At 45.8% G+C, this 20988-nt stretch overlaps 1 pseudogene; it reads right to left on the bottom strand.

Annotated features, from left to right (window-relative positions):
- Nucleotides 1-6567: 6567 nt before the first annotated feature.
- Nucleotides 6568-20988, bottom strand: part of LOC106608211 (alpha-(1,6)-fucosyltransferase-like) — a 213992-nt pseudogene continuing 199571 nt past the window's right edge.

Genomic DNA, 20988 nt, shown 5'->3' with positions numbered 1-20988 from the left:
TGTAAATATTTGAGTATATCTTTTCATGTGACAACACTGAAGAAATGACACTTTGCTACAATGTAAAGTAGTGAGTGTACAGCTTGTTTAACAGTGTAAATTTGCTGTCCCCTCAAAATAACACAACACACAGCCATTAATGTCTAAACCGCTGGCAACAAAAGTGAGTACACCCCTAAGTGAAAATGTCCAAATTGGGCCCAATTAGCCATTTTCCCTCCCCGGTGTCATGTGACTCGTTAGTATTACAAGGTCTCAGGTGTGAATGGGGAGCAGGTGTGTTAAATTTGGTGTCATCGCTCTCACACTCCCTCATACTGACTGGTCACTGGAAGTTCAACATGGCACCTCATGGCAAAGAACTCTCTGAGGATCTGAAAAAATAATTGTTGCTCTACATAAAGATGGCCTGGGCTATAAGAAGATTGCCAAGAAAGACCCTGAAACTGAGCTGCAGCAGGGTGGCCAAGACCATACAGCGGTTTAACAGGACAGGTTCCACTCAGAACAGGCCTCGCCATGGTCGACCAAAGAAGTTGAGTGCACGTGCTCAGCGTCATATCCAGAGGTTGTCTTTGGGAAGTAGACGTATGAGTGCTGCCAGCATTGCTGCAGAGGTTGAAGGGGTGGGTGGTCAGCCTGTCAGTGCTCAGACCATACTCCGCACACTGCATCAAATTGGTCTGCATGGCTGTCGTCCCAGAAGGAAGCCTCTTCAAAAGATGATGCACAAGAAAGCCCGCAAACAGTTTGCTGAAGACAGGCAGACTAAGGACATGGATTACTGGAACCATGTCCTGTGGTCTGATGAGACCAAGATAAACTTATTTGGTTCAGATGGTGTCAAGCGTGTGTGGCGGCAACCAGGTGAGGAGTACAAAGACAAGTGTGTCTTGCCTACAGTCAAGCATGGTGGTGGGAGTGTCATGGTCTGGGGCTGCATGAGTGCTGCTGGCACTGGGGAGCTACAATTCATTGAGGGAACCATGAATGCCAACATGTACTGTGACATACTGAAGCAGAGCATGATCCCCCTCTCTTCGGAGACTGGGCCGCAGGGCAGTATTCCAACATGATCACGACCCCAAACACACCTCCAAGACGACCACTGCCTTGCTAAAGAAGCTGAGGGTAAAGGTGATGGACTGTCCAAGCACGTCTCCAGACCTAAACCCTATTGAGCATCTGTGGGTCATCCTCAAACGGAAGGTGGAGGAGTGCAAGGTCTCTAACATCCACCAGCTCCGTGATGTCGTCATGGAGGAGTGGAAGAGGACTCCAGTGGCAACCTGTGAAGCTCTGGTGAACTCCATGCTCAAGAGGGTTAAGGCAGTGCTGGAAAATGATGGTGGCCACAAAATATTGACACTTTGGGCCCAATTTGGATATTTTCACTTAGGGTTGTACTCACTTTTGTTGCCAGCGGTTTAGACATTAATGGCTGTGTGTTGTGTTATTTTGAGGGGACAGCAAATGTACACTATTATACAAGCTGTACACTCACTACTTTACATTGTAGCAAAGTGTCATTTCTTCAGTGTTGTCACATGAAAAGATATACTCAAATATTTACAAAAATGTGAGGGGTTTACTCACTTTTGTGAGATACTGTATGTATCAAAAGTAAAACTGCAACTATAAATCATTTCAAATTCCTTATATTAAGCAAACCAGACGGCATCATTTGCTTGTTTTGTTTCATTTAAGGATAGCCAGGGGCACGTCCAACACTCAGACATAATTTACAAATGAAGCATGTGTTTAGTGAGTCCACCAAATCAGAGGCACTAGGGGTGTAAATTGGATCATTTTCCTGTCCTGATAAGCTAAGTAGGCTAAGTAAGAAGAATATCCCAATTCCCCTGGGCAGTGATTGGGGACATTGCCCTGTGTATGGTGCTGTCTTTTGGATGAGATGTTAAACGGGTGACCTTACTCTCTGTGGTCACTAAAGATTCCATGACACTTATTTTAAGAGTAGGAGTGTTAACCCTGGTGTCCTGGCTAAATTCCCAATCACACCATCATGGCCACCTCATCATCCCCAGCTTTCAATTGGCACATTCATCCCCCTTCTCTCCCCTGTAACTAATCCCCAAATTGTTGCTGTAAATAAGAATGTGTTCTCAGTAAATGTACCTGGAAAAATAAGGGTTAAAAAAATTAACACTACAACATACACAGTGCATTCGGAAAGTATTCAGACCCCTCAACTTTTTCCACATTTTGATACATTACAGCCTTATTCTAAAATTGATGAAATCGTTTTTTCCCCTCATAAATCTACACACAATACCCAATAACGACAAAGTGAAAACAGTTTTCTAGAAATTCTTTCAAATGTATATATAGAATTTCTAGAAAACTGTTTTCACTTTGTCATTATTGGGTATTGTGTGTAGATTTATGAGGGGGAAAAAACAATTGAATCAATTTTAGAATAATATATACTTATATATATATATATATATATATATATATATATATAAAAACAGAAATACCTTATTTACATAATTATTCAGACCATTTGCTATGAGACTCGGAATTGAGGTCAGGAAGGTGACCAAGAACCCGATGGTCAATCTGACAGAGCTACCATGAGAAACAAGATTCTCTGGTCTGATGAAACCAAGATTGAACTCTTAGGCCTGAATGCCAAGCATCACTTCTGGAGGAAACCTGGCACCATCTCTACGGTGAAGCATGGTGGTGGCAGCATCATGCTGTGGGGATGTTTTTCAGCTCCAGGGACTGGGAGACTAGTCAGGATCAAGGGAAAGATGAACGAAGCAAAGTACAGAGAGATCCTTATGTGGCATAGTGTGTAGATTGATGAGGAAAAACAAACATTTAACACATTTTAGAATAAGGTTGTAATGTAACATCAATTTTGAAAAAGTCAAGGGGTCTGAATACTTTCCGGATGCACTGTATCCACATACTCTCAAAATTAGGGAACAGTGTTGTTCCCTAAAGTACAAAAATGTCAAAGGTTCACATGGTACTGGTTGATTCTCGTTAGGGTACACGTGAAGATAATCTAGTATAATTGAATAAAAGTATAATTTTTCTACCCAATATTTTTAATATAAGGTATAATCATCATTGCGCTTTGAAATGGAGACGGGTCAACGTACCTGTGCGGTGTATTAGCTTTTTTGTGGGCGTGATCTAATATATATGTGTATTTGTGCCAACCGTCAGTGGAAGTGTTGAATCAGTTTAAGTGGTTGATGGTTATGTTGTCAAAGGCTGAGCACCTCTTTTGCTTTTGGAGTAGACAAATTAGGTGCTCAACCTTCAACATTACAATAAAACCACTTAAACTGTTACAACACCACTAACGGTTGGCACAAATACAACACATTTTAGATCATGCCACAAAATATGCTAATGAGCCCCCACTGGCAAATCGCCCCCGCTTAGGGCTCTATTACATCCGTATCATGGAAATTCAGTGTTACAGCGGGATTGAAATGTAAAGGCATGTTCCTGTGTTAGCGTAGACTGCATTCACATTAAATGCTGCAGATGTTGGCTCAATAAAAAATTACCTTTACATTTCTTTTGTGCAATCTGTACTCAGCGATACAGCGATACAATTCAGCGATACAGATTGACAAAAGCTACCTACATTTCAAAGTGCAGTGAAAGTAAGGTAAAGAACAAGTCATTTTACAACAATAACACCTTTATTCAACTGTAAAAGTACTGTATTTTTACTGCAACTCAGTAGCCAGTAACTTACTGTCAAATGACAAGTAGTTTTTTATTGTGTGTGCCATAAGTACTTCTGAAGTGTCCTATAAGAATAACTGTAGAACGTGTCATTGCTTGTTCATGAGAGGCTTCTAAATGAAATTCTAAATGGTTCACCTACAGGGACAATTCAAAGGGTTTTACGTGTCACCCAAAAGGGTTCCCCCATAGGAACAAATGACATAATGCCGATTGGTTCTAATCTTTTAACAATCTTTATGATACACTATAAAAAGCCTTAACCCTGTTTTTACAGTAACTTACTGGAAGCCTGTTACCTTTAAGTTACAGTATGTTACCATAACTTCAAAAAAATGTTTGGTTTACCAGTACATTACTGTGAAGAAGTGCTTTCTTTACACTAATGTAATGTTACACCAAAGTGTCTTTGTAATTTATGGTAAAATAATGTATGTTTGTTCACTGGCTGGATTCCAACATCACTTTGCAAGACAGCATAATGTGACTTGATGTTGGTTTTGATTTAGCTTATGCTGGTCAGCAGTGTCCAAAACACAACGAAGGCTGGTCACCAGCGAAAACACAACAAAGGCTGGTCTGCCAACATAACTAGCTAGACCATGCTGGTCAGACCAGCTTGACCAGCTAGACATACTTGTCTGCCAGCATAACCAGTTAGACCATGCTGGTCAGACCAGCTTGACCAGCTAGACCATGGTGGTCAGACCAACTTGATCAGCTAGACCATGCTGGTCAGACAAGCTTGATCAGCTAGACCATGCTGGTCAGACCAACTTGACCAGCTAGACCATGCTGGTCAGACAAGCTTGACCAGCTAGACATACTTGTCTGCCAGCATAACCAGTTAGACCATGCTGGTCAGACCAACTTGATCAGCTAGACCATGCTGGTCAGACCAACTTGATCAGCTAGACCATGCTGGTCAGACCAACTTGACCAGCTAGACCATGCTGGTCAGACCAACTTGATCAGCTAGACCATGCTGGTCAGACCAACTTGATCAGCTAGACCATGCTGGTCAGACCAACTTGATCAGCTAGACCATGCTGGTCAGACCAACTTGACCAGCTAGACCATGCTGGTCAGACCAACTTGATCAGCTAGACCATGCTGGTCAGACCAACTTGATCAGCTAGACCATGCTGGTCAGACCAACTTGACCAGCTAGACCATGCTGGTCAGACCAACTTGACCAGCTAGACCATGCTGGTCAGACCAACTTGATCAGCTAGACCATGCTGGTCAGACCAACTTGATCAGCTAGACCATGCTGGTCAGACCAACTTGACCAGCTAGACCATGCTGGTCAGACCAACTTGATCAGCTAGACCATGCTGGTCAGACAAGCTTGATCAGCTAGACCATGCTGGTCAGACCAACTTGATCAGCTAGACCATGCTGGTCAGACAAGCTTGATCAGCTAGACCATGCTGGTCAGACCAGCTTGACCTGCTAGACTATACTGGTCTGCCAGCATAACCAGTTACAGCATGCTGGTCAGACCAGCTTGACCAGCTAGACCATGGTGGTCATACATTTACATTTTAGCCATTTGCAGCTTGACCAGCATCCAACCAGCACTGACCAGCATAGAACAGCATAGACCAGCATAGACTAGCATGGACCAGCATAGACCAGCATGGACCAGCACAGACCAGAATAGACCAGCATGGACCAGCACGGACAAAGCATAGACCAGAATGGATCAGCATAGACCCGCATGGACCAGCATAGACCAGCATAGACCAGCATGGACCAGCACAGACCAGTTTGAAATTTATGCTGGTCTATGCTTGTTTTTTCATCAGGAGGCTATCAAATCAAATCAAATTTATTTATATAGCCCTTCTTACATGAGCTGATATCTCAAAGTGCTGTACAGAAACCCAGCCTAAAACCCCAAACAGCAAGCAAGCAGGTGTAGAAGCACGGTGGCTAGGAAAAACTCCCTAGAAAGGCCAAAACCTAGGAAGAAACCTAGAGAGGAACCAGGCTATGAGGGGTGGCCAGTCCTCTTCTGGCTGTGCCGGGGTGGAGATTATAACAGAGCATGGCCAAGATGTAGGATGTGGCTAGGGGATAGGATGTGAGAAATCACAGAAAGACTAATTGAGATTGAGTCTGCGGTCCAAACACTTAAAAGACACACCCTCCTCCACTTACCCTCACCTTATGCCCTTGGATGAATCCCCGTCGCCATCTTGGAGGGTGGTCCAAATGATTAGCCAAGCAAGGGAAGTTTGCAACGTAAGCCACTCAGCCCTCGTTTTCAGTCGGCTTTGCAATTGTACAATTATGTTCACTCCGGGGCCTGAAACTCTCCATAATTTAATTCACAACGATTGTACATCCGCTAAGAAAAGTCTGCGAAAACTTAAAAACAACATTAATGGAGAAGTCAACATACAAGTGTAAGTAAAAACGAATGCAAATACGTTAGAAATGTACCACAACTTAAAAAGTTAATGTGTTTTTGTTTGGTTATCTTTTGGAAAGTGTAGAAATAAAACATTTCCCTTCTTCAGTTCCAGCAGGGCAGGCTAACGTTAGTTAGCTAATTAATTTGCTAGGTATCATACAGTAGGCGTATATTAATAATTATATGTTTAATATAAGTAGACATGCACTCATAGCCCATATAAAGCACCCACAAGCCACCGGTGGCAGAAAACACAATCATCGCTGGATGAACGAGTGATGAATTTCCAGCCAAGGATGGTCCATTTAAAAATCATTCCTTCCTCCCTCGACCTGCAAGTGTATACTCGTCAGACGTCATGATACGTCATCAGAAGTGTCCACTTAATTTGAGTGCTGAGGGGAGAGGGTGTGTCTTTTAAGTGTTTGGACTGCAGTCTGAGCCCTTGAAATGTTTGGGGTGTACTTGTCAGCCATCTTGATGGGGACAGGTGACTCATGACTGGTCATCTGATATTCACCTGATAGGTCACCTTACTAGGAGGCCATCTTGATTTGGGACACTGACAGAGAGACGGTAGAGAAAGCGAGACAGCCCATACCCTCGTTTTTCCCTCACACTGGTTCCCTCTCTCGCATGCTCACCCGAGAGAGGGAACGTCCACTTACACAGACAGGAACATTTGAATATTCTTTACAATGGTAAACCGCTTGAGTGAACTATCTTCATTTATCCACCATCTTTATTGACATTAGTAGGTTCTTATTGAAGAACTCATAACGACCTTCATGAGAGTAGCAGTATCATCCATAACAACCTTCATAACACATTTAAGAGGAGATTTTTTGGGGGTGGAAGCATAGAGGAAGCATTAGAGGAAGCTCAATGGACGCATTGAGCATAGAGGTCTTCATCACGATCGACTACAAACCTCTAATAACATAGCACTGTCAACATAGGCATCTCTTTTTTTCCTAATTTATTTGAAACATGAATGTTAGAACTAAAAAACAACAACAACAGCAAACAGACGGACTGAACAGACGTAGAGATGTGAAAAGGACATTAGCTCGGTGGAGTCCATTGGTGAGCCTGAAGAGGGTGTCTGTGTGCACCATAGTTCAAAGGTCATCATAGGTCGCCATAGTTCAAAGGTCATCATAGGTAATCATAGGTCACCATAGATCAAACACACACAGCATCTCTCATAATCTTTCACACACACACATCATATACAGTACAACGCACCAGCACCTGACACAAACATGTTAAAAAGCACATTAAGGTGGTATAAAATAAATTGCACATGAGGATGCAAGACGTAGGACTGTTGGAGATGTAGGACTGTTGGAGCGAAAGGAGAAGGGAGGAACGCAGTGAGTGAATATGGAAAGAGGAAGATACCAGAAATATTCAATGAACAAAGGAGAGACAAAAGAAGGCAAGAATACAATTTAAACCACCAAAATAATTTAATAAAAATGAAAACAAGTAAATGTTTCTTGTTTATAATTGTTTTCCAGTCATCGATCCAAGGCTTTTTAAAAAAAAAAATTATCGATCCAAGGATTGCCCTGATTGGATAGTCCATTCCCAGTCTGCCTTGGAGAGTGAGCGTTGTCGGCTACGGACCTTTTAATTGTTTCAGGCTCGTTTGAAATCAATGTTCATTCCTATTTCTCTACAAAACCCATCTGTGTGCACCGGGACGGGGTGGTGGCAGGTGCAAGATTCCGCAACTTACAGATTCACATCCAGATATACACACTCACACACAAGTAAATGCCCACAGGCAGGCCCACACACTCTCAGTGCAGTCTAATCACCCCCATCTCTTTCTCCCTTTCTCACTGTTCTCTCTGTTCACAACATGTGCAGTCTAACTGATTCAGTGTCTCTCTCTCTTTTTATTTTCATCCTTCCTTTCCTTCTTCACTTCCATTGAGAGTTTGAGAGCAGCTTGTCTGCCTCGGGGTACGTGGGGTACTTTACGGTTTCGATCTTCTCCTTGACTTTGTAGGATGGGTAGAGACCGGTGCGCCCCATTTTACGGTTGACCCCTTTCGAGTAGCCGTCCCAGTGGTTCCCTGCCACGCCGATGATGTCACCGGGCTCCAGAGGTACGTCCTCTGGGCTGCGGGGGTGATGTGGGTAGATGGCGATCTGGTTGTGGGCGTTCTGGCCCCCGAAGTAGTAGATGTCGTCTAGTGAGTGAAAGAAGGAGGAGGCATCCGGGTGCAGCGTCTGCATGATCTCGTAGGCCACGCGGCACACCTGGTACAGGGTTACAGGAAACAGGAAGTAGGTATGCAGGAAACAGGAAGTGAGACCAGGAAGTGTGAAGAATCATGTTAACTTAATTACATTCCGTGTATATGGCTGTTTAGATTTATTCAGATGAAAAAGTTAAGGGTCCCAGATCTGTTTGTGTTGTATGAGAGCCAAATTGCAAGATTATGTTATAATACTGTAATAGCATTAAATGGTTGTTTTATGCAACAGAATAGGGGGTTCTTAGAACACTCTCATCTGTGTGTGTTCTTCTGAGAATGGGCCTCTAGGGGCTTAAAGCTGTCGGAAGATTTACGATGCCTTGGGTGATGAACCTAACAAGACCACATTCCATAGAATGAGTTGGTGTTTCTGTTCTATGAGGTACCAGGGAGAGATGGCTCTGGTTTCTACACAATGAGAACAGTCTTTACAGCAGATAATGTCTGCAGTGAATTATTAGTATCTTTCATGCAAATCTTGACCTTGTGACCCATTCCATACATCTGTTGTTTGTCATGAGTATTCAGGAGGATGTACTTTGTTATAAAAATATATTGTATTCTTTGTCTCGGGGCTCTAAACTAATCATCTGAGGGTGATTCGACGACCAGCCATCATTATCGTAGAGCACTCAATCGATTTGCTTTGTATGTGTGTGTTGTGTTGACCTGCTCCCTTATTAATAAGTGAATAAAGATTTAGCTTAATTATAACTCAGACTTGTGTGATAAGTTTGTCTCTCCTCATTTGATTGTAAAGTAATTAACCACCACAGTTGTCATGCCATCTCCTATGGCCCTTGTTTAACCTGTTTGGGATAGGGGGCAGTATTTTCACGGCCGGATAAAAAAACGTATCCGATTTAATCTGGTTACACCATGCTGGTCTCTGTTTATTAACTATGATTAGTCACTTTAACATGACAATGACAATATGAGTTGGCTATTCAGGTAGGTAAGAATATAGGTTAGTGAATAATGTACTGTAAATTCACATAAAGGGTGTTGTGTCGAATATGGCACCCCTACCTGTGAGGAGAAGGTGCAGACCAGGAAGTCGGTCTGTGACAGGAAGTGGATGTCTAGGATCACTCCTCTCAGAGAGTTCTCGGTGTAGCGGTTGTGCAGACCGGCCGACCACGAGATGGAGTTATCACTGATGAACTCATAGTCTAGGTACCTGACGGACACAGCATTACACATACTGTATGGGCTTCTACATACAAACAGAAATACAATCATACACGCTCATACACACACTTGGTACCGGAGTGCCAAGTCTAGGACAAAAAGGCTTTTCAACAGTTTATACCCCCAAGCCATAAGACTAGTGAACAGGTAACCAAATGGTTACCCGGACTATTTGCATTGTGTGCCCCCCAAGCCCTCTTTTACGCTGCTGCTACTCTCTGTTTATCTTATATGCATAGTCACTTTAACTATACATTCATGTACATACTACCTCAATTGGCCCGACCAACCAGTGCTCCCGCACATTGGCTAACCGGGCTGCATTGTGTCCCACCACCTGCCAACCCCTCTTTTACGCTACTGCTACTCTCTGTTCATCATATATGCATAGTCACTTTAACCATACCTACATGTACATACTACCTCAATAAGCCTGACTAACCGGTGTCTGTATATAGCCTTGCTACTGTTATTTTCAAATGTCTTTTTACTGTTGTTTTATTTCTTTACTTACCTACACACACACACACACACACACACACACACACACACACACACACACACACACACACCTTTGTTTTCGCACTATTGGTTAAAGCCTGTAAGTAAGCATTTCACTGTAAGGTCTACACCTGTTGTGTTCGGCGCACGTGACAAATAAACTTTGATTTGATACATGCATGTAAACACACACACGCATGCACCCATGCACACACACGCACACACGCACAACACTCACTCCCCTTTCATTATTCATTATTAGGGTATTGGTGGTTACTCACTTGGTCTTAGCCTCTTGCAGTAGTGAGGGGTCATCTGTTGCCAGGTAGACTCGTTTCTTGTCCACATGGATGCGTCGGGCCATGTGTTGGAACTGTTCCTCCACATGAACCATATACTCCTCTATAGGGTGGAATGCTGCTTCCGTCCCCACCTTATCCGTCCGCCGAACATGGACCCTACAGAGAGGGAGGGAGAGAGAAGGGGGAGAGGGAGGGAGGGAGAGAGAGGGTCAGAGGGAGGGAGAGAGGGGGATAGGGAGAGAGGGAGGGAGAAAAAGGGAAAGAGGGGGGAGAGGGAGGAAGAGCGAGAGGGAGAAGAAGGGAGAGAGAGGGGGAGAGGGAGGGAGAGAGGGGGAGAGGGAGGAAGAGAGATGGGAGGGAGAGAGGGGGAGAGGGAGGGAGGGAGGGAGATGGGGAGAGGATTGGAGATAGATGGGAGGGAGCGAGAGGGAGAGAGAGGGTCAGATGGAGGGAGAGAGAGGGGGAGAGAGGGGGAGAGGGAGGGAGAGAAACACTTTCAATCAATACGTTCACTATCAGCTACCACTGTAATTATTTAGGCAGCATCATTGTGACCTTGCCAGTCTTGCCGATAATCAGAGAGAGAGAGACAGAGAAAAAAAAGTAATAAGAAAGAAAGAAAGATAGAAAGAAATAATGAAAGAAGAGAGATAGAAAGAGAACAAATGTGTCAATGTAGGAGTAATGAGTGAAAAAGAAAGGTAGAAAGAGAGGGGGTTTTGAACGAGAAAGAAGCAAACAGAGGAATAAAAGAGCAGTGCTGCATGTGTTTGTGAAACTGAGTGCTTTCTTTGTTTAATCCCTCATTACACAACACATCTATCTATGGTTCAGAAAAGAGAGAGGTAGAGACAAAGGGAATGAGAGAGAGAGAGAGAAAGGGAGAGATCGGGTGAACTGGCGTGCAAGAGAGCGAGAGGGAACGAGAGAAAGAGCGAGAGAGAGAGAGAGAGAGAGAGAGAGAAAAGGAAAGCGAGAGAATGAGATTTTAAAAAAACACAGTGAGCCCAATTACCAGAATTGTCCTAAGATCATTCAGCCTAGTCCTCAGGATGCTCACTGGAGCTACAAACACCTATATTTACCCTGAAAATTAAATCCGTACACACTCCTGGATCAGAGAGAAAAAAGGGAACGAGGGATTGAGATGGGTAAGGGGAGGGGTACAGAGGGGTAGGAGAGAGGGATTCTCTTCATCTTTCTCTCAGTCTATCCCTCTCTTCATCTCTACCCCACCTTCTCTCTCTTTCAATCTCTCTCTCTCTGATGTGATGGGCCTCTTGACTGCGAGTCTCTCCATTCTCCGGTTCACCAAATCTCATCTCTCTGCCATGGTTTCCATCTCTCCTCCACTTCTCTTCCCTCTGCCATGTCTCTCTCTTTCTCTCGCTTTCTCTCTCCTTTCATCTCTCCTCCTATTTTGTTTGTCATCTCGTTGTCTCCCTTTTCTCTCCCTTTATCCCGCCGCCTGTTCGTTGGCAGACAAAACGGCCGTGCTGGGTGCTTAGCGTCAAGCGGCATTTGAGTATTGAATCCCACCATCCCTCCATACTCTTCCACCACATCCTCTATGGCTGTGGCTGAGGCTGGAGCTGTGGCTGGGGCTTGGGCTTTGGCTGAGTCTGTGGCTAGGGCTGGGGCTTGGTCTGGGTCTGTGGCTGGCTCTGTGGCTGGAGCTGTGGCTGGGTCTGGGTCTGTGGCTGGAGCTGTGGCTGGGTCTGTGGCTGTAGCTGTGGCTGGGTCTGTGGCTGGAGCTGTGGCTGGAGCTGTGGTTAGAGCTGGGTCTGTGGCTGGGTCTGGGTCTGTGGCTGTAGCTGTGGCTGGGTCTGGGTCTTTGGCTGGGTCTGGGTCTGTGGCTGTAGCTGTGGCTGGGTCTGGGTCTGTGGCTGGGTCTGGGTCTGTGGCTGTAGCTGTGGCTGGGTCTGGGGCTGTGGCTGGGTCTGGGGCTGTGGCTGGGTCTGTGGCTGGAGCTGTGGCTGGAGCTGTGGCTGGGTCTGGGGCTGTGGCTGGGTCTGGGGCTGTGGCTGGGTCTGTGGCTGGGTCAGGGTCTGTGGCTGGGTCTGGGTCTATGACTGGGTCTGGGTCTATGACTGGGTCTGGGTCTGGGGCTGTGGCTGGGGCTGTGGCTGTGGCTGGTTCTGGGTCTGTGGCTGGAGCTGGTTCTGGGTCTGTGGCTGGAGCTGGGTCTGGGTCTGTGGTTGGAGCTGGGTCTGTGGCTGGAGCTGGGAGCTTTCACAGGAGCTTTGCTCTTCACAGGAGCGGGGAGAGATGGGGAGATGCAGGGAGACTGTAGCCAAAAGTCTGGCTCCCAAGCCATCTCGTTACCTCAGAGACACCTCATACACTCCCTCCCCCTCTGAAGCCCCCCTCACTTTCCTCCTCTAGCATGCTCTCTCTCTTTCCCCCTCTCTCTCTCTTCTCCTCTATTTTATACTCTCCCCCCACAGCTCTCTCTCTATTCTCCTCTATTTTATACTCTCCCCCAGAGCTCTCTCTCTATTCTCCTCTATTTTATACTCTCCCCCCAAAGCTCTCTCTAGTCTCCTCTATTTTATACTCTCCCCCCAGAGCTCTCTCTCTAGTCTCCTCTATTTTATACTCAACCCCCACAGCTCTCTCTCTAGTCTCCTCTATTTTATACTCTCCCCCCAAAGCTCTCTTTAGTCTCCTCTATTTTATACTCTCCCACACAGCTCTCTCTAGTCTCCTCTATTTTGTACTCTCCCCCACCCTCTATTTTGTGCTCTCTCTCTCTATACTCCTCTTACACCACCAAAGCCAAGCCTTCCTTCCCTCCCTCCCCACCCTCTCCCCTTCTCTTCTTTCCCCCTCCGTTCCATTCTCCCCCCCACCCCACCTCCTTTCCCCCTGGGGTGCTGTGAGAACTACTCAGGCACTATATTAGAAGTACTCAGGCACTATATTAGAAGTACTCAGGCACTATATTAGAAGTACTCAGGCACTATACACTACTGTTCAAAAGTTTGGGGTCACTTATAAATGACCTTGTTTTTTAAAGAAAAGCACATTTTTTCCATTAAAATAACATTGAATTGATGAGAAATACAGTGTAGACATTGTTAATGTTGTAAATGACTATTGTAGCTGTGTCGTGACGTTGTATTAGTTAATGTGACGACTGCTGCTCACCGAATGATTAACGGGTTATAACTGCGTGATTAAATTAATCAAGCAATTATTAACTCATTAACCTGGGGCACCATGGGAAAATTAGTTTTGATGAGTTTCTATTTCCCAAATTAACTCAAAGAATATCAGAATATCGATTTTACAGCAGTCACTAATTAATCAATTTCCTCTACAGTCTCATTCTGAACGACGCATAATCCGGTCATCTGCACGGACCCGGGTCCCACCAATGAGTTCGTACCACACCAATTTTAGTTGATTATTTATTTACTAGAAAGCTAAAATGATAATAAAAGATACACAAAACACAGTCTAGGCTATTGATTAGAACTTAGTATAACGGGCTAACTGTCACGCCCTGACCTTAGAGATCCTTATTATTCTCTATGTTTGGTTAGGTCTAGGTGTGACTCGGGTGGGAAAGTCTATGTTGTCTGTTTCTTTGTTTTTGGGCCGAGTGTGGATCACAATTAGAGGAAGCTGTCTATCGTTGTTTCTGATTGGGAATCATACTTAGGCAGCCGGTTTTCCACCTGTGTTTGTGGGATGTTATTTTCTGTTTAGTGTCTGTGTCTGACGGAACTGTTCGCTTTTGTTTTGTTGTTTTTGGTTATTCTTGTTTGAGTGTTTCTTGAAATAAATGATCGTGAACACTTACCACACTGCGCTTTGGTCCACTTCTCCTTCTAACGACGAGCGTTACAGAACATCCTACCAACAACGGACCAAGCAGCGTGGCCAGGAGTAGTGGACACGGGAGGAGATCCTGGACGGCAAAGGGCCCTGGACGCAGATTGGGGAGTATCGCCGTCCAAGGGAGGAAATAGAGGCAGCAAGAGAGGAATGGCGACGATACGAGGAACTAGCACGGCAACGACGGAAGCCCGAGAGGCAGCTCCCCCAAAAAAGCCAACACCCTGTGCTTACCATAGGGAGCGTGTGACCAGTCAGGCACCATGTTATGCGGTGATGCGCACGGTATCCCCAGTGCGCATTCACAGCCCGGTGCGCTCGTTGCCTGCTCCCCGCATTTGCCGGGCTAAGTGAGCATTCAGCCAGGACGGGTTGTGCGGCTCAGCGCTCCTGGTCTCCAGTACGCCTCCTCGGTCCAGGATATCCTGCGCCAGCTCTACGCACTGTGTTGCCAGTGCGCCTTCACAGCCCAGTGCGTCCTGTGCCAGTGCCCCGCACTTGCCGGGCTAAAGTGAGCATCCAGCCAGGATGGGTTGTGCCAGCCAAACGCTCCAGACCTCCAGTGCGCCTCCACGGCCCAGTATATCCTGTGCCTGCTCCACTCACCCGGCCTCCAGTGCGTCTCCCGCTCAGCCCAGTCAAAACTGTTCGCTGCTCTGGCACCCCAATGGTGGAACAAGCTCCCTCACGACGCCAGGACAGCGGAGTCAATCACCACCTTCCGGAGACACCTGAAACCCCACCTCTTTAAGGAATACCTAGGATAGGATAAAGTAATCCTTCTAACCCCCCCCTTAAAAGATTTAGATGCACTATTGTAAAGTGGTTGTTCCACTGGATATCATAAGGTGAATGCACCATTTTGTAAGTCGCTCTGGATAAGAGCGTCTGCTAAATGACTTAAATGTAAAATGTATGTAAATGTCTCCCCAGTCCGGTGAGACCTGTTCCGCCTCCACGTACCAGGCCTCCAGTGTGTCTCCCCAGCCTCATAAGCCCTGTGGCAGCTCCACGCATCAGGCTGCCAGTACATCTCCTCAGTCCGGTGAAACCTGTTCCGGCTCCACGTACAAAGCCTCCAGTGATAATCCATGGCACGAAGTCTCCAGTAATGATCCATGGCGCGGAGCCTGTAGGGAAGATCCATGGCGCGGAGCCTGCAGCGACGGTCCCTGGTCCGGAGCCTCCAGCGACGGTCCCCGGTCCGGAGCCTCCAGCGACAGTCGGCAGTTCAGAGCCTCCAGCGACGGTCGGCAGTCCGGAGCCTCCAGCGATGGTCGGCAGTCCGGAGCCTCCAGCGACGGTCGGCAGTTTAGAGCCTCCAGCGGGGGTTCCCAGTCCAGAGCCTCCGGCGACGATCTCCGGTCCGGTTCCTCCAGCAACGACCCACAGTCCGGAGCCTCCGGCAACGATCCACGGTCCGGTTCCACGAAAGTGGGGGGAGCCCCAAGCGGAGGGGGGTCTGCGTCCCGCACCGGACCCTCCACCGAGAGGAGATGCCCACCCGGACCCTCCCCTATAGGTTCAGGTTTGCGGCCAGAGTCCGCACCTTTGGAGGGGGGGGTACTGTCATGCCCTGACCTTAGAGATCCTTATTATTATCTAGGTTTGGTTAGGTCAGGGTGTGACTCGGGTGGGAAAGTCTAAGTTGTCTGTTTCTTTGTTTTTGGGCCGCGTGTGGTTCCCAATCAGAGGCAGCTGTCTATCGTTGTCTCTGATTGGGAATCATATTAGGCAGACGGTTTTCCACCTGTGTTTGTGGGATGTTATTTTCTGTTTAGTGTCTGTGCCTACGGAACTGTTCGCTTTCGTTTTGTTGTTTTTGGTTATTTTTGTTTGAGTGTTTCTTGAAATAAATGATCATCAACACTTACCACGCTGCGCTTTGGTCCACTTCTCCTTCTAACGATGAGCGTTACACCAACACACTATGATGCGTGTTACCCAAAATGGGGATTTAAAAGAGAGAAAAAGAGAAAGTACACAAGAGAAATATACATTTGGGTGCATTTGTCAGCTATGCTTATTTTAACCCTAGCCTTGCCCCGAACTGCCGCTCTTATGGGTCAGAATATAATGATGTAATTACCTGTAGAAGGTCTCCGCGGTGGGTCTCTGCGTGGGCCGTTTAGGCTTCCAGAATGGCGCACTTCTCTGGTGCAACTCTCTGGTTGTCCTCACGATGTCAGTGTCCTTTGGCCTAATAGTCTGATTCCTCGCCCTCGTTCTGAAAGGGGTCTTCTGTGGACAGCCAGCATAGGAATGAAACAGTGTAGATACGATTCGATGGGGAGCGGAGGCCAGGTGGTCCGGCTTGAATTCACCCACTTAGAGGCAGCTACTCCTCCGTAGCATGGATAGAATAAGGTTCCTTTGTCTTCAACTTCATGTTGCGTTTTGGGTACGTTGACTACTCAGACCTTGCTGCAGCTCGGGTCACTTAATTTTTAACTCACATGTCTTATACCCTCGGGTCAGAAGTGGGCGTAACCGCCTTTAGGGCAATTCTCTGGGCGTACCAAGTTAAGAGGCTGAAGGTCTAGATTTAACTAGTTACGAGGTTGGAGGTCTAGATTTTACTCAAATCCAATTTTAGACAACTAACTTCACATTTCATTTTTACCAAAACTTTCTCATTTATTTGGACATTTTCCACACAACATACAATGTATAAACATCAAGCATATACTAGGAAAACTCTTAAAGTTACAATGTTTTCGTAATAACGTCATCCTTTAACAAAACAAAAATGACATTCATTTTCATATTCCATCTATCGTCATTACCACTATTGTGGCTGACGGAAACCATTGTTCCGAAGTCCATTTATGGCATGTTTAATGTTCAGAGGCTGGTTCACTATAATGAGAAGACAAAGGAATTTTGTCTGTTGCCTAAAATTTACAATGGGCGTGAGGGGTCATAAAACCCCCACATCTTCATACCCCTAGATCTCTCCTCCTCTGTTGGGGGTGAGAGATAATCTGTAGGGTTGTGGTCTCCTGTAACCTGACCTGATCAGGACAGTCATGACAGTTGGAAACGGCACATTTTTTATGGAATATCTACATAGGCGAACAGAGGCCCTTTATCAGCAACCATCACTCCTGTGTTCCAATGGGACGTTGTGTTAGCTAATCCAAGTTTATCATTTTAAAAGGTGAATTGATCATTAGAAAACCCTTTTGCAATTATGTTAGCACAGCTGAAAAATGTTGTTCTGATTAAAGAAGCAATAAATCTGGTCTTCTGTAGACTAGTTGAGTATCTGGAGCATCAACATTTGTGGGTTCGATTACAGGCTCAAAATGGCCAGAAACAAAGACCTTTCTTCTGAAACTCGTCAGTCTATACTTGTTCTGAGAAATGAAGGCTATTCCATGCAAGAAATTGCCAAGAAACTGAAGATCTCGTACAACGCTGTGTACTACTCCCTTCACAGAACAGCGCAAACTGTATCTAACCAGAATATAAAGAGTAATGGGAGGCCCTGGTGCGCAACTGAGCAAGAGGACAAGTACATTAGAGCGTCTAGTTTGAGAAACAGACGCCTCACAAGTTCTCAACTTGCAGCTTCACTAAATAGAACCTGCAAAAGACCTCAACGTCAACAGTGAAGAGGCGACTCCGGGATGCTGGCCTTCTAGGCAGAGTTGCAAAGAAAAAGCCATATCTCAGACTGGCCAATAAAAATAAAAGATTAAGATGGATAAAAGAACACAGACACCAGACAGAGGAAGATTGGAAAAAAGTGTTATGGACAGACAAATCTAAGTTTGAGGTGTTCAGATCACAAAGAAGAACATTCGTGAGACGCAGAAAAAATGAAACGATGCTGGAGGAGTGCTTGACGCCATCTGTCAAACAGGGTGGAGGCAATGTGATGATCTGGGTGTGCTTTGGTGGTGGTAGAGTGGGAGATTTGTACAGGGTTAAAGGGATCTTGAAGAAGGAAGACTATCACTCCATTTTGCAACGCCATGCCATACCCTGTGGACGGCGCTTAATTGGAGTCAATTTCCTCCTAAAACAGGACAATGACCCAAATAACAGCTCCAAACTATGCAATAACTATTTAGGGAAGGAGCAGTCAGCTGGTATTCTGTCTATAATGGAGTGGCCAGCACAGTCACCAGATCTCAACCCTATTGAGCTGTTGTGGGAGCAGCTTGACCGTATGGTATGTAAGAAGTGCCCATCAAGCCAATCCAACTTGTGGGAGGTGCTTCAGGAAGCATGGGGTGAAATCTCCTCAGATTACCTCAACAAATTGACAATTAGAATACCAAAGGTCTACATGGCTCCAAATGGAGGATTCTCTGACGAAAGCAAAGTTTGAAGGACACAATTATTATTTCAATTAAAAATCATTATTTATAACCTTGTCAACGTCTTAACTATCTTTCCTATTCATTTTGCAACTAATTTCATGTATGTTTTCATGGAAAACAAGGACATTTCTAAGTGACCCCAAACTTTTGAACGGTACTGTATTAGAACATCAGGGGGAGAGTGAGGAGAGGTGAGAGGAGATGACAAAGTGATAGAGATGTGAATAAAGAAGAGAGACAGAATGGTGGGAAATAGAGACAGTGCTGAATAAAATAAATGAGACAAAGACAAAAGTGGGTGAAAGACAGAATAATATAAGGTGTATAAATATAAATAAGGTGTATAAGACTGGGAGAAACAGACAAAAAAGAACAGAGAAGGAGAACAACGGAAACCGAAAATCATAAGAGACAGACACAAAAAAAGAGTACATACCCTATGATGGGATGCCTGAAACCCAGCTTGGCTGTGGTATCCAGGATCTCCTTCTCCAGCCAGGCCTGAGGATGGACCAGGTACTTGACGAACTGAGACACCCACCACACGGACGGGTCACCATGGAGCCGGTGGAGACGCTGGGCTAGGTCTTCTGGGATGGACAGGGGCAGGTAGGGGGGCGGGGCTGCAGGCTGTCCACGATGGGTAACTCCACCACCTGGATGTCCTTGTCATGGGTCTCACCTAGAGAGACAGAGGGAAGAGAGTTACTTAGGAGAAAACACTGGGTCTTTTATGTTCTACACTGGAGCGTGAAGAAAACACCAGAACTTTTACCTGCTGCACTGGGGTGTGGAGAAAACCCCAGGTCTTTTACCTGCTACACTGGGGCGTGGAGAAAACCCCAGGTCTTTTATCTGCTACACTGGATGCGTAACTTTTGGCCAGTGCGGAACAGAGCGTGAGCAGAGCCCACTTCATCAAGTGTTCGTGATCTCATGAGCTGCATGTCAAATTCTTGAAAATAGAACCAGAGCGTAATGTTATGCTGAGCTGCACTGGTTATGCACCCTGTTTATTTAGCATGAATAGGAGCTGGACTAGTGTAACATACCCTTTAGGTTGCATCAAACTAGCAATCTGCTGTTACTAACAACAATGTTACCTGTCACTCCACAAAAGCTATGGGAGAGCAACGGAAACAACGACTGCTGTGTATCAGAGTGGGGTGATGTCACCTGCACAATGGACGTTGGTCTAGTGCACAATGGACGTTGGTCTAGTGCACAATGGACGTTGGTCTAGCGCACAATGGACGTTGGTCTAGCGCACAATGGACGTTGGTCTAGCGCACAGTGGACGTTGGTCTAGTGCACAATGGACGTTGGTCTAGCGCACAATGGACGTTAGTCTAGCGCACACAGCTAACTAGCACTAACTAGCTAGCTATTCCACATTGACTCACCCTCCTTTGACACAAATGACCACCTCTTGGGTCCTTTCCTTAGTTTAAGCAGATCTAAAAACAAAAACAGGTGAGAGTTGATATGCAAATAACCTTTCTGCTGTATTACTTCTACTCATCTTATGTTGACGGATCAGAGAAGATAAGGATGAGATGAAATGAGAGGGGGAAGCCATTCTAAACTATTGAGACGTAGCCTTATACTTAAACCCTCATGAATATACAATCATTGGATTGGTGTAAACATAGGCTAGACAGAGTTTCTGATTCCTCATGAAACCCAGACAAAAAAATACCATGATTTGGGGGATTTTCACAAATTGTTATCCATTTCTTAAGCATCCTGAGTTTGAAGAGGCGAAAGAAAAGCCAGCCCCGTCGCGGACGACGATGTCTTGCTCCCAGACAAACTAAACAACTTCTTTGCTCGCTTTGAGGACAATACAGTGCCACTGACACGGCCCGCTATCAAAACCTGCGGGCTCTCCTTCACTGCAGCCAACGTGAGTAAAACATTTAAACGTGTTAACCCTCGCAAGGCTGCAGGCCCAGACGGCATCCCCAGCCGCGTCCTCAGAGCACGCGCAGACCAGCTGGCTGGTGTGTTTACGGACATATTCAATCAATCCTTATCCCAGTCTGCTGTTCCCACATGCTTCAAGAGGGCCACCATTGTTCCTGTTCCCAAGAAAGCTAAGGTAACTGAGCTAAATGACTACCGCCCCGTAGCACTCACTTCCGTCATCATGAAGTGCGTTGGGAGACTAGTCAAGGACCATATCACCTCTACCCTACCTGACACCCTAGACCCACTACAATTTGCTTACCACCCCAATAGGTCCACAGACGATGCAATCGCAATCACACTGCACACTGCCCTAACCCATCTGGACAAGAGGAATACCTATGTAAGAATGCTGTTCATCGACTACACCATAGTACCCTCCAAACTCGTCATTAAGCTCGAGACCCTGGGTCTCGACC

Source organism: Salmo salar, chromosome ssa06 (assembly GCF_905237065.1).
Source record: "Salmo salar chromosome ssa06, Ssal_v3.1, whole genome shotgun sequence".
Classification (NCBI taxonomy): domain Eukaryota; kingdom Metazoa; phylum Chordata; class Actinopteri; order Salmoniformes; family Salmonidae; genus Salmo; species Salmo salar.
Note: the sequence above shows the minus strand (reverse complement) of the source record. Positions and strands in the feature narration are given on the sequence as shown.